This window comes from Ictidomys tridecemlineatus, chromosome 5 (genome assembly GCF_052094955.1).
Source record: "Ictidomys tridecemlineatus isolate mIctTri1 chromosome 5, mIctTri1.hap1, whole genome shotgun sequence".
Classification (NCBI taxonomy): domain Eukaryota; kingdom Metazoa; phylum Chordata; class Mammalia; order Rodentia; family Sciuridae; genus Ictidomys; species Ictidomys tridecemlineatus.
Genome location: NC_135481.1, coordinates 66,986,854 through 66,999,340, shown reverse-complemented (window position 1 = coordinate 66,999,340; position 12,487 = coordinate 66,986,854). Strand labels below are relative to the sequence as shown.

Below are 12,487 nucleotides of genomic sequence, written 5' to 3'. Positions count from 1 at the left end.
GGGTAGTATCAGTTCCAAACTTTTTTCTTTTTCAATATTGACTTGGCTACCCTGGATCTTTTGCTTCTCCATATATACTTTAGAATCAATTTGTCAGCATTCACAAAATAACTTTAGGGAATTTTGATTGGTGTTATATTGTATCTATAGATCAAATTGGGAAGAACTGTCATCTAGGAGTCTTGCTATTTCTAAATATGGAAATCTCTCCATTTATTTAGTTTTTGGAAATCTTTGATCTGAGGGTTGTAGTTTTCCTCATATAGATCTTGTACATATTTTGTTAGACTTACACTTAAGTATTTCGTTTTGGAGAGTGCTAATGTAAATAGTAATGGTTTTAATGTCAAATTATACTTGCTTATTGCTTATGTGTAGGAAAATGATTGATTTATTGTGGGAAGCTGCTCTGAATGAACACACCTTCAAGTTCTGATACAGGAGGCTCTGACCAATTACTACATTTTGTAGTGACTTGGGTATTGTCCCAGTTCGGATAGCAAGGTGTGGCTTCAGGTGTAGGTGTACCTGCTGGGGTTGAGTTACACTCACCTGCTCCCTTGTAATCCTACCCCTTCTGCCTTTTATGGATAGAACTTTTTGTCTCATATACTTTAACAGTTTAACACATATGCATTAAGGATTGTTACATCTTCTTGGAGTTATTCCTTGGAATCCCCCCAAATAAAAGCCCACTTCCTACCGTGCTTTCCCTCTCTATGGTCAGCCTCTGGTGACTTTCTCTTGCTACTGGGGATTGAACCCCGGGGGGGGGGGCTTAACCACTGAGCCACATCCCCAGCTCTTTTTTATATTTTATTTTTTAAATTTTTTTATTCTAATTTGCTATATATGACAGCAGAATGCATTACAATTCATATCACACATATAGAACACACATTGTCATATCTCTGGTTGTTTACACAGTATATTCACACTATTCATGTCTTCATACATGTACTTAGGGTAATGATGTCCATCTTATTCCACAATATTTTTTACTCCCTTGGCCCCCTCCCTTTCCTTCCCTCCCTTTTCCCTTATCTAGAGTTCTTCTAGTCTTCCCATGCTCTCCCTCTCAACCCCACTATGAATCAGCCTCCTTATATCAGAGAAAACATTCACCATTTGATTTTTTTTGGATTGGTTAACTTCACTTAGCATTATCTTCTCCAACTCCATCCATTTACCTGCAAATGTCATGATTTTTATTCTCTTTTATTGCTGAGTAATATTTCATTGTGTATATATGCCACATTTTCTTTATCCATTCATCTACTGAAGGGCATCTAGGTTGGTTCCACAGTTTAGGTATTGTGAATTGTGCTGCAATAAACATTGATGTGGCTGTGTTCCTGTAGTATGCTGTTTTTAAGTCCTTTGGGTATAGACTGAGGAGTCGGATAGCTGGGTCAAATGGTGGTTCCATTCCAAGTTTTCCAAGGAATCTCCATACTGCTTCCATATTGGCTGTACAAATTTTCAGTCCCACCAGCAATGTAGGAGAGTGCCTTTTCCCCCACATCCTCATCAACACTTATTGTTGTTTGCATTCTTAATAGCTGCCATTCTGAGTGGAATGAGATGAAATCTTAGAGTAGTTTTGGTTTGCATTTCTCTAATTGCTAGAGATGTTGAACATTTTTTCATATATTTATTGGTTGATTGTATATCACCTTTTGAGAAGTGTCTCTTTAGTTCCTTGGCCCATTTATTGATTGAGCTATTTGTTATTTTGATGTTTTTGATAGACCCTAGAGATTAGTGTTCTATCTGATGTTAAGTAGTAAAAATTTACTACCAAGCTGTAGGCTCTGTATTCACCTTACTGATTGTTTCAAAACTGTGGGAAGCCATTCTAACACGTGATTGGGTGACTCCCATTGAGGGCCTGAGGCGCTTTGGCTATGTCAAAGCTTTCCCAACCCTTTCCTGATGAGAGAGCCTATCCGTGTGGGGGTGTGCCTGACCACTGACCCCGGGGACCCAATCACTGACCCTGACCTTGGAGTGCAGCCCCCCCTCAACCTTCATTGGATGGAATTCTCCCCTGAATCTCTTGTTCCCCAATAAAAGGCTAGTCCCTGGTGTGTTCACTCTCTCTCTCCTGCTAGCCCTGAGTAATCCCTGCTGCCCTGCTGGGCGGCTACAGGAGCGAACCAGAGAGGGAAGCCGTCTCGGACCTAGTAATAGATATAAAGTAACTGAGTCTTTGTGTTTTATTTCGATCTCTTCTAACTAACTTTATGCCTAGAACCTCATTAATGAAACCATTGCGCAGGCCGCGTGGTAGAATTGGCGCCCACGAGGGGGGCATTCTATAGTTTGATTGAGTGGGAGCGCGCTATAAAGATAAGGAAAAGAATAAAGATAAAGGAAGAGGTAACATTTGGGTCACAAAAGTACCTGGAGTTATTGAAGGAAAGAGACGTTAAATTAATTAAAATGGGAAATTCCACTTCTACGGATAAGAAAATGTACCTGACTATTTTAGACAGTATAATTAATCAGAAAGTAAAACAGATAAAGAAAACTCAGTTATTACATTTTTTAAAGATTGTAGGTGAATATTGTCCTTGGTTTTGTGAACAGGAATCTCCAAATTTACTTACTTGGGAGAAATTAGGAAGGAAGTTACAGAAAGTTTGTCTTTCTAATGAACTACCTGGAGGCATAGAAAATATACAGAAAACATGGACTGCTCTAGAAGTTTGTCTTTTTGAATATATGGGCCAGAGTTCGTGGCCCCCTGAGGACTTTTTAAAAGGCATTCAAGGAGCTATTAGGTCTATTCAAGTGGAGAATCAGCCTGAGGCTAAGTTAATTCCCTTTCCCTTAAGCCCTTTAAAAACAAAGGCACTAAAAGCCAAGCCAAAGGTTAGAAATGTGAACTTAAACTCGCAGCCCCACGAGGTGGATTCAGATGGCACGGATGAGCCCGCCTTCTCGCCGCCATCATTTCCTCCAAGCGGGAGCCGAACAACAATATGGGGAATTCCAAGGGAGGTCGCAGAGTGTGACGTCACTGGCGCCAACGAGGACAGTCCTCAATTTTTACCCAGACAGGGACAGAGATCACAGACAGTTTTCTTAGGACCTTCAAAGACAGTTGAGTTAAATCCTGAAACGGGGCCAGAACAAATTCCTACTGGGATTTTCGGGCCGCTTCCTGATAATACTGTAGGTTTAATTTTGGGATGTAATAATTTAAAGGGAGCCATCGAAGTGATACCTGGTGTGATAGATTCAGAATTTAAAGGACAGTTATATGTTACTGTAAAATCAAATTATGCCCTAAGGCTCACCCCAAAGGATACCTTTGCCCAATTAATATTATTGCCTTGTGTCTCAGAAAGGCACCTGCCGGTAGGTTCAGTTTCTAAACAACCGGACAGAGTATACTGGTCACAGTTAGTACGGCAAGAACGCCCTTTATTAAAACTTAGAATTAATAATAAAAATTTTCTAGGAATAATAGACACAGGGGCTTACATCTTGGTATTGTCTAGTAGGTTTTGTCCTTAGGAACTGGCCTTTGCATGTAGCACCAGCTAACCTAGAGGGAATAGGACAGGTTTCACAGCCTGCTCAAAGTGTCAACTATCTCCGTTGGGAATATTCTGATGGGAACAGTGGAGTATTTAAGCCTTATGTGTTAGAGTCTTTACCAGCTAACCTATGGGGAAGAGATATTTTAGCCAAAATGGGATTATTATTAGTTACTCCAAATTCTATAAGGTCAGTTGAGGAAGTTAATCAGAGGTATTTTCCTGGAGATGATAAGGAGACCTTTCAGGAAGAGTATCTGTTTACAAGCCAGTCTCCATGACAAAGATTATTAAATGCTCCAAACCAAAATTTTAACTAGGGGCCCTGAGTACTTCCCCATCCCTAAGACAGCTGAAAAAATCACGTGGCTCACAAAGGAGCCTATATAGATTCCTCAGTGGCCCATCTCAGGGGAAAAACTTAAAGTAATTCATAGATTAGTTGAGGAACAACTTCAGGCTGGTCATATTGAACCAAAGCTTAGTCCTTGGAACACACCTATTTTTGTTATTAAGAAAAAGTCAGGAAATTGGAGATTGCTACAGGATTTAAGGGTGATAAATCATGCAATTCAGTCTATGGGATCATTACAGCCAGGACTTCCCTCCCCCACAGCCATTCCTTTAGATTATAGCTTGATGGTAATAAATTTAAAAGACTGCTTTTTCTCTATAAGGTTACATCCTGAAGATTGTGAAAGATTTGCTTTCACTGTCCCAGCAATTAATTTTAAGGAACCTGTTAAAAGATATTGCTGGAAGGTACTCCCTCAAGGAATGCGTCATAGTCCTACACTGTGTCAAAAATCCGTTGATCAGGCGATAGATCCCATAAGAAATAGCTTTCCTGATGCATATATTATTCATTTTATGGATGATATATTATTGGCTCATGCTAATCCACAGGTACTTTCAGAAATTTTTACTCAGAGACTTCGCTTACAGCGATGGGTTTATGTATAGCTCCTCAAAAAATTCAAAAGGTATCTCCTTTTCAATATCTAGGTCAGATAATTCAAGGACGTAAATCTGTCCTCAAAATCTTCAGATAAGAGTTAAAGAGTTACGTACCCTTAATGATTTTCAAAAACTATTAGGAGATATTAACTGGCTGAGGCCATCCTTAAAACTAACTACTTCTGAGTTAAGTCCTTTATTTCAGATATTACAAGGAAATCCTTCTCCAACCTCTCCACGTCAGCTAATTTTGGAGGCTAAATCAGCCTTAAGAAAAGTTGAAAATGCAATAAAAAATGCACAACTTATTAGAATAGATCCTAAAGAAATAGTGTATTTATTAATATTTCCAACTGAACATACCCCAACAGGAGCCATATGGCAAAGATTAGGAGTTATTGAGTGGATTTATTTATCCCACTCCCCACAAAAAACATTAATTCCTTTTCATGATTCCATAGCTCAATTAGTAATTAAAGGTAGAACTAGGATTTTACAATTAATTGGATCTGAACCTGATATCATAATTATTCCATTTTCTGTTCAACAGACTAATTGGCTTTTTCAAACTTCTAGCTCATGGCAGATAGCTTTTGCTGATTTTCCCGGCCAGATAGATTGCCATTATCCTCGTGATAAGATTGTACAATTTGCATCATTAACGTCACTCATTTTTCCAAAAATTATATGTTCTCATCCAATAGAGGAAGCTTTATCGGTGTTCACGGATGGTTCCAACTCAGGTAAGGCAGGATTTTTCAGTCGTGTTCACACAGAGGTGATACAAACTTCTTATACTTCTGCCCAAAGAGCAGAGCTTCAAGCTCTGATTTGTGCCTTAGATTACTTTTCAAATGAGCCTATTAATATTTATTCTGACAGCTTATATGTAGTCAGAGTTACCAAAAATATTGAAACCTCAATGATTGGGTTTACTTCATCACAGGAGTTATTTGAATTATTTCATAATTTGCAAAAGACAGTGCTAATGCGAAAGTACCCATGTTTCATAGGACACATACATGCCCATACTAATCTTCCTGGACCTCTAGTTTCAGGTAATGACAAAATTGATGTTAGTAGCTTTTTGTCAACAAATGTCTTCATATGACTGTGCACTAGCTTCCCATTCCTTGCATCATCAAAATGCTTCTAGCTTACGTAAAAAATTTAGTATTACCAGAGAACAAGCTCGTCAGATTGTAAGCCAATGCCCTAAGTGTGTTATTCACATTCCATCTCTGCCATCAGGGGTAAATCCCTGTGGATTAAAACCAAATCAGATATGGCAGATGGATGTAACTCATATTCCTCAATTTGGTAAGCAATGTTATGTGCATGTCATAGTGGACACTTATTCTAGATTTATTTTTGCCACAGCACGTACTAAGGAAAATACTCAACATGTAATTTCTCATTGCTTAGTAGCTTTTTCCGTTTTAGGGTGCCCTATGCAGATTAAAACAGATAATGCTCCAGCTTATGTAAGCTCTTCTTTTCAACAATTTTGCCAAGAGTTTAAAATTAATCATAAAACAGGAATTCCTTATAACCCCCAAGGTCAAGCCATTGTGTAACGAGCTCATTTATCTATTAAACTTCAATTACAAAAATTAAAAGGGGGGAATAGGGTTGTGACTCCCCAAAATAGCCTTAATCATGCCTTGTTTGTTTTAAATTTTTTAAACTGTGACTCAGAAGGTCACACTGCTGCTGAGAGGCAGATGTCTCCCTCAGTAACAGATCCTTTAGGCAGAGTTCTGTGGAAAGATTTACAGACTGGTCAGTGGAAGGGACCGGACCCGGTAATAATGTGGGGAAAAGGCCATGCTTGTATCTTCCCAGAAGGTGCTTTCCATCCTATTTGGGTGCCTGAACGTGCTATCAGACATGGAGGAGATGGAACCCAGATTCAAGCGACTGAGGATCGACCCAGAGGAGCCACTACCCAGAAGGAGATTTCGGAGAAAGATGAAGAAAGACCAGATTGAACCAGCCGAAAAGCTGATTTCGTGGAAAGACGTGAAGAAGCTAACAACCCAGGCTTCCCGAATACTTCGATGCCTAGGAAAGAACAGGACCCCAGTCTTGATGGTAGCGACAGTAATTGCCCTACTGGGCTGTCAGGTAAAAGGGAATCAAGTTGATACTTATTGGACATATTTCCCAGATCCACCCCTGGTACACCCAGCTGTGTGGACTGGAGAATCTATTCCAGTGTTTACTAATGACTCATTCATGATGGGAGGATTTACAGATACTCATATTACTCCCAATCATGTGACTAGATTTAATTATTCTGGCTAAAGTGCCCAATTACCTTTGTGTTGGTCACATGATAAACATGCTGGCTGTCTGAAAGTATCATTTGAAGAAAAGAGAGCGATTGGTAAACCTAGACTGACAAATAATTCTATTTATGGGGACTTAAAACCTAATACTAGATCAGTAATTAAGATGGGACTTTCCCATAACAAGCCAGTCATTTCTGCAAAACCTCCACCGATACCCCACTGTCCAAATAGTTCTATAATTGAGATCGGCACCTTTCCTAAATGGATGGATTGTGTAAATGCCTTTCCTGTACAACATAAGGTGTCTAAAGATAGTGGGTATATTTTAGACTGGTCTCCAAAAATTGACAAGAGACAATTACGAAGAAATTCTGCTATGACACCTGCAGGATTTGTTAGTAATATTTTGACTTATAGTAAAGGAGGTATTCAAAAGATATTTGGCGTTTAATCGCTGCCTCAGAATATTTACATTTTACAGATAAACCTTTACCAAAATTTGTCGGCAAGAACTGTAAAGAGGGATCTTGCTATGGCTTAAGAGCTTGTGTCCAATCTCCTTATGTTTTAATTATTGGAAATGTAAAAGTTAAATGGATAGATGACAGATATATTGTTACTTGTAATAAGTGCAATCTAAACCAATTGTATTACTAGGTATAATGGAGGAAAAGGAGTGCTGATACTTCATCAGCCCTCTTTCGTTTTATTACCTGCTAATATTTCAGAGCCATGGTATGCTGATGCTGGTTTACAAGTCTTGCAGCAAATTCATGCCCAGCTAACAAGACCTAAACGTGCTATTGGAGTCATAATTGTTGGTGTTTTAGCACTGGTCTCATTTATTGCCTCAACTGTCTCTGCGTCTCTGTCATTGTCTCAGAATATTCAACATGCAAAATTTCTTAATAATTTAGCTCAAAATACTTCTGAGGCTCTGCATAATCAAGTAAATATTGATGAAAGGATTGAGACTAAATTAAACGCCTTAGAGGCGACTGTTATAGACATAGGTAATGAACTTTCAGCCTTAAAATTTAAAGAAAGGCTTAAATGCCATGCTAATTATAAGTATGTGTGTGTTACAGCTGCCAAGTACAATGCTTCTCTCTGGGATTGGGAGAAGGTTAAAAACCATTTATTAGGTATTTGGCAAAAGAGTAATAATAGCTTGGATATTCTGGAACTTCATCACCATATCCAAGACATTCAAAATAATAGAGCTAATTTTTCAGATCCTTCTTCTTTGGCTAACCAAATATTGAAGGAGTTAAATGGATTCAACCCTGGAAATATTCTTAAACACTCCACTTGGTACATTATTGGATTATTCTCTTTGCTGTTAATTCTCTTTTGTATTGTAACTATAGGATGGCAAGTCTTCCAATCAAGAATCCAGAAATTCCAGAGAGTGAACCGCCCCCTCATTGTTAAGAAAACAAAGGGGCGATATGTGGGAAGCCATTCTAACACGTGATTGGGTGACTCTCATTAAGGGCCTGAGGCGCTTTGGCTATGTCGAAGCTTTCCCGACCCTTTCCTGATGAGAGCCCATCCATGTGAGGGTGTGCCTGACCACTGACCCCGGGGACCCAATCACTGACCCTGACCTTGGAGTGCAGCCCCCCCTCAACCTTCATTGGATGGAATTCTCCCCTGAATCTCTTGTTCCCCAATAAAAGGCTAGTCCCTGGTGTGTTCACTCTCTCTCTCCTGCTAGCCCTGAGTAATCCCTGCTGCCCTGCTGGGCGGCTACAGGAGCGAACCAGAGAGGGGAGCCGTCTCGGACCTAGCAATAGATATAAGGTAACTGAGTCTTTGTGTTTTATTTCGATCTCTTCTAACTAACTTTATGCCTAGAACCTCATTAATGAAACCATTGCGCAGGCCGCGTGGTAGACAAAATATTTTTAGTTATAGATGGGCACATTATCTTTATTTTATTTATTTTATGTGGTGCTGGGGATCAAACCCAGTGTCTCACACATGCCAGGCAAGTGCTCTACCACTGAGCTACAACCCCATCCCCTGCATGAGTTACTTGAGGAACTCCTGAAAAGATCTCCAGGTATCCAGAGAGCCTGGGGCCATGCTTCCTCTTTGAGAAATTCTGCTTAGAGTACAACTAGTTAATGTGTTTTAAGACTTTTTGTTTTCATTCTCATAAGTATAATAAGAGTATGGCTTGATACATATAAAGAAATTAAAAGCGATCATTATAGTGTTGTATTAAATGGTAAACACATATACACAAACACACACAGTCAGTCCCCAACTTACAATGGTTCCACCTAGTGATATTTTTATTTTATAGTGGGTACAGAAGTGATTTGTATTCAATAGAAATCATACTTCAAATTTTTAATTTTATATTTTCCTAGGATGTGGATTATGTGACTCATACTTTCTTGCAATGCTGAGCTGTGGCAGTGAGCAGCTGCTCCTAGTCAGTCATGTGACCAGCAGTGTAAACAACTGGTATTCTATAGTGTGCTATGTGCTAAAGCTATGATAGTAATTTAGGTGTATTAAATGCATTTTTAATTTGTGATAATTTCGACTTGCAGTGTGCTTACTGGGATATAACCCTATCCAAAATTAAGGAGCATCTGTACATATTTGACTCTAGGTAAAATATATATTAATTCACGCATCCAGAGATGTTGTTTATGGTTCTAGATTCAGTCCCCTTGATTCTGTGATCCCTTAGGATTCTGAGGATAGAATGTAATGTAGAAATTTATAATTCCATAGGAATCAAGCAATGACCTAGTTCAAAGAAGGAGTCTTTCATAAGAATTTTGTAAGTATGCTATTAGAAAGCATTCTTCAGTCTATTCCCAATTTCATATCTCTAATTACTATGGCAACTCAGATCTGTGACAAATATTTTCTGAATGCTCCTGTTGGTGAAATAAAATTTAAAACAAAATCTCTCAACCCAGAACATCTCTCCACAAACACAGATAATGCAAACAGTTTTGGTTGTTGAATAAACATTAAACCAAAATGTGATGTCTATCATAGGCAAGCTACTAAGAGATCACAAAATCAAAGAAATATCATCTTTTTATACAGTGATGCAGAAACAGTCCAATACATACATGTTCTCAAGGTAAACAATAGCTAGTTCTAAAATAAGACTTAACAGCTCCATTTGTCGCACATAGTTCATCCTAGAGTCACCTGGTAATTAAGGTAACTGTTAGCTAGTCAGCTTCATCCAAAGGAAAAACAAACTTCTCATGTTTTTGTGACAGGAGGTCGTTTTATAACTTGGATCATCACTTGAATAGGGTCCTACTTCAAGTTTACAATCTAGTAAGGGGAACCAAGAATGACAAATAATTATATTGGTTTTAGTTGATTCAGAGCTATGGAGAAGCAGAAGCAGCTAACAGTTTCTAACAGGGAAACTAAAAGTTGCCTGGGGGAATCTGGGTTTCCTTGAGAAAATTTGAATTAAGTTGAGAGGTGACAGATGATTTAGATTTCTAGGAATAGGGAACCACAAGATGTGAAGGCCTTAAGTTACAAAGAGCCAAATGTGTTTCAAGAGCCAAGAGAATGCTAATGTAAACTGGAAGGAGCAAAGGACAGCCCCCAAATGGAGCTGGAAGATAAGCTGGGGCCAGGCCATGCTGGGTCCTGTACTCACCAAGATAAGAATTTTGAACTCTATCCCAAGAACTGTGAGAGCCAACTCAAAAGTTGTTAGTAAAGTTGAGGTAGGATAGAAGGCGTGAGAAATAAATAGAAAGGAGACATAAAGGGTGGGGTGGTGCACACCTGTAATCCCAGAAGTTCAGGAGGCTGCAGGAGGAGGATCCCAAATTCAAAGCCAATTTCAGCAACTTAGTGAGACCCTGTCTCAAAGTAAAAAAAAAATAAAAAGGGCTGAGGATCTTTCCCAATGGTTAGATACCCCTGGGTTCAATCTCCAATACCAAAAATCAAAATAAAGCAAAGTAAAACAAAAACAAAAACAAAAAAAAACACAAAGGAAGGAAAAGGAAAAAAGATTTTAAGGATTTTAATTCAAAAATACTTCAAACTTTTCCAGGCCCTTTGCTCCCTGAGCTGTCCTCCCTTGCCAGCTTGTTACTCCCCAATTCCTGGGAAATCTGTAATTTTATCTGTGAATCATTAAACCCCCAATAAATAGACTAAGCAAGAGCAAATATGATGTTTCAAGGAAACGATAATTTAAGGGACTTTTCCAGCACGACTGAATGATCAGATAAGGAAAACCATGTCAGCCTGAAGATCTTGACTGTCCAGACCACCATAAACCGTCTTGAGATTGCCAGACTGGGATCTTCCTACATAGACACCCCTTTACATAGGTATGTATGTGCGTACTCACTGGGGACTGACCCCAAGGGAACTACTGTACTACATCCTCAGCTTTTTTTTATCTTGAGAAAGTCTCATTAAGTTGGTTAGGGCCTAGCTAACTTGTCGAGGCTGGCTTCAAACCTGTGATCTTCCCGCCTCAGCCTCCGGAGTTGCTGGAATTCCGTGCGCCACCGTCGCCACGCACCAAGTTTCCCTTAAAATAACTGCAGGGGAACTGTTCAAACCTGTCTCTCACTCTGAATAAGGACCTGCATTCTCCCTTGAAGGTGTACCTACGTTTCTAAATGACCCGTCGATGTCCCCAGCTGGCACGTATTGAAATTATTTTCCCTTCTATGCCAAGAACCCCGCTGGTACTGAGTCGAGTCCCCCCCTTCTTCCCGGGAACTCTTCTTCGGACTCCGCTTCGGACGCTTTTTCTCTCGTGTCAAAATGACCTGATAAAGATTTGCAAAGCTGCTTCACAATAAAACTTTTCTAACCCCAAATTATACTAAGCGCCGATGGCGCGCGCCTGTAATCCCAGAGGATCGGAGGCTGAGGCAGGAGTTCAAAGCCAGCCTCAGCAAAGCAAAGCACTAAGCAACTCAGTTAAGACATTATTTCCAAATAAAATACAAAATAGGGCTGGGGATGTGACTCAGTGGTCAAGTGCCTCTGAGTTCAATCCTCGGCACCCCCACTTCCCCCAAAATTGTAGTAAGCACAAATCCATCACATCGGGAAGGGACACTACTCCAAGAAATCCTGGTGAGCCACATTGGTGAGCCTAGTATAAACCAAGGTGAGTAGCAAAGAAAGTCTCAACAGCTACCAGATTTGTTTCTTTTTGGAGGCTTAAATTAGTCCTATTAAGTAACTCTCTTCTCTGAATTCAAGTGAGCATAATGTCAGCAGAGAAAGTTTCAGACAACAAAAATTTAAGTGGAAAAAAAAATGCTTTTTGTTGTTCAGTGTATTGCTGTTCTGTGTACTGTTCCAGGGTGAAGAAGGGGGAAAGAGAGGACAATGAAGCACGCCGCTCCCACCGCAAATTCTAGAGGCACCATTAAATTAGGAATTTAAGATGTATTCTAGTCCAACCCCTAATAAGTTACACGTGAGTTATGTAGTTTAGATAATTTGTGATTTCCTTTTGGCCTAACTTAAATGTATCATATAAGAAAAAACAAAACCCCCAAAACCTGTGAGTAGGATTCACTTTCCTTCTGGAGAGCTGAGCGGTTACAGTTTATGATACGCCTTTTAATACGATTCTCCAAACTGGAAGGCAGTTTGCAGCAGTAAAAATCAGAACGCCCGCGGAGCCTGAGCAGAACCTGCAGGGAG

At 39.5% G+C, this 12,487-nt stretch overlaps 1 long non-coding RNA gene across 1 annotated transcript; it reads right to left on the bottom strand.

Annotated features, from left to right (window-relative positions):
- Positions 1 to 9,850: 9,850 nt before the first annotated feature.
- Positions 9,851 to 12,442, bottom strand: LOC120886707 (uncharacterized). Its single transcript, XR_005729789.2, has 2 exons — positions 10,589 to 12,442; positions 9,851 to 10,117 (listed from the first exon to the last, which is right to left on the bottom strand). It is a non-coding gene; the product is annotated as an uncharacterized LOC120886707 (long non-coding RNA).
- Between the last annotated feature and the right edge of the window lie 45 nt (positions 12,443 to 12,487).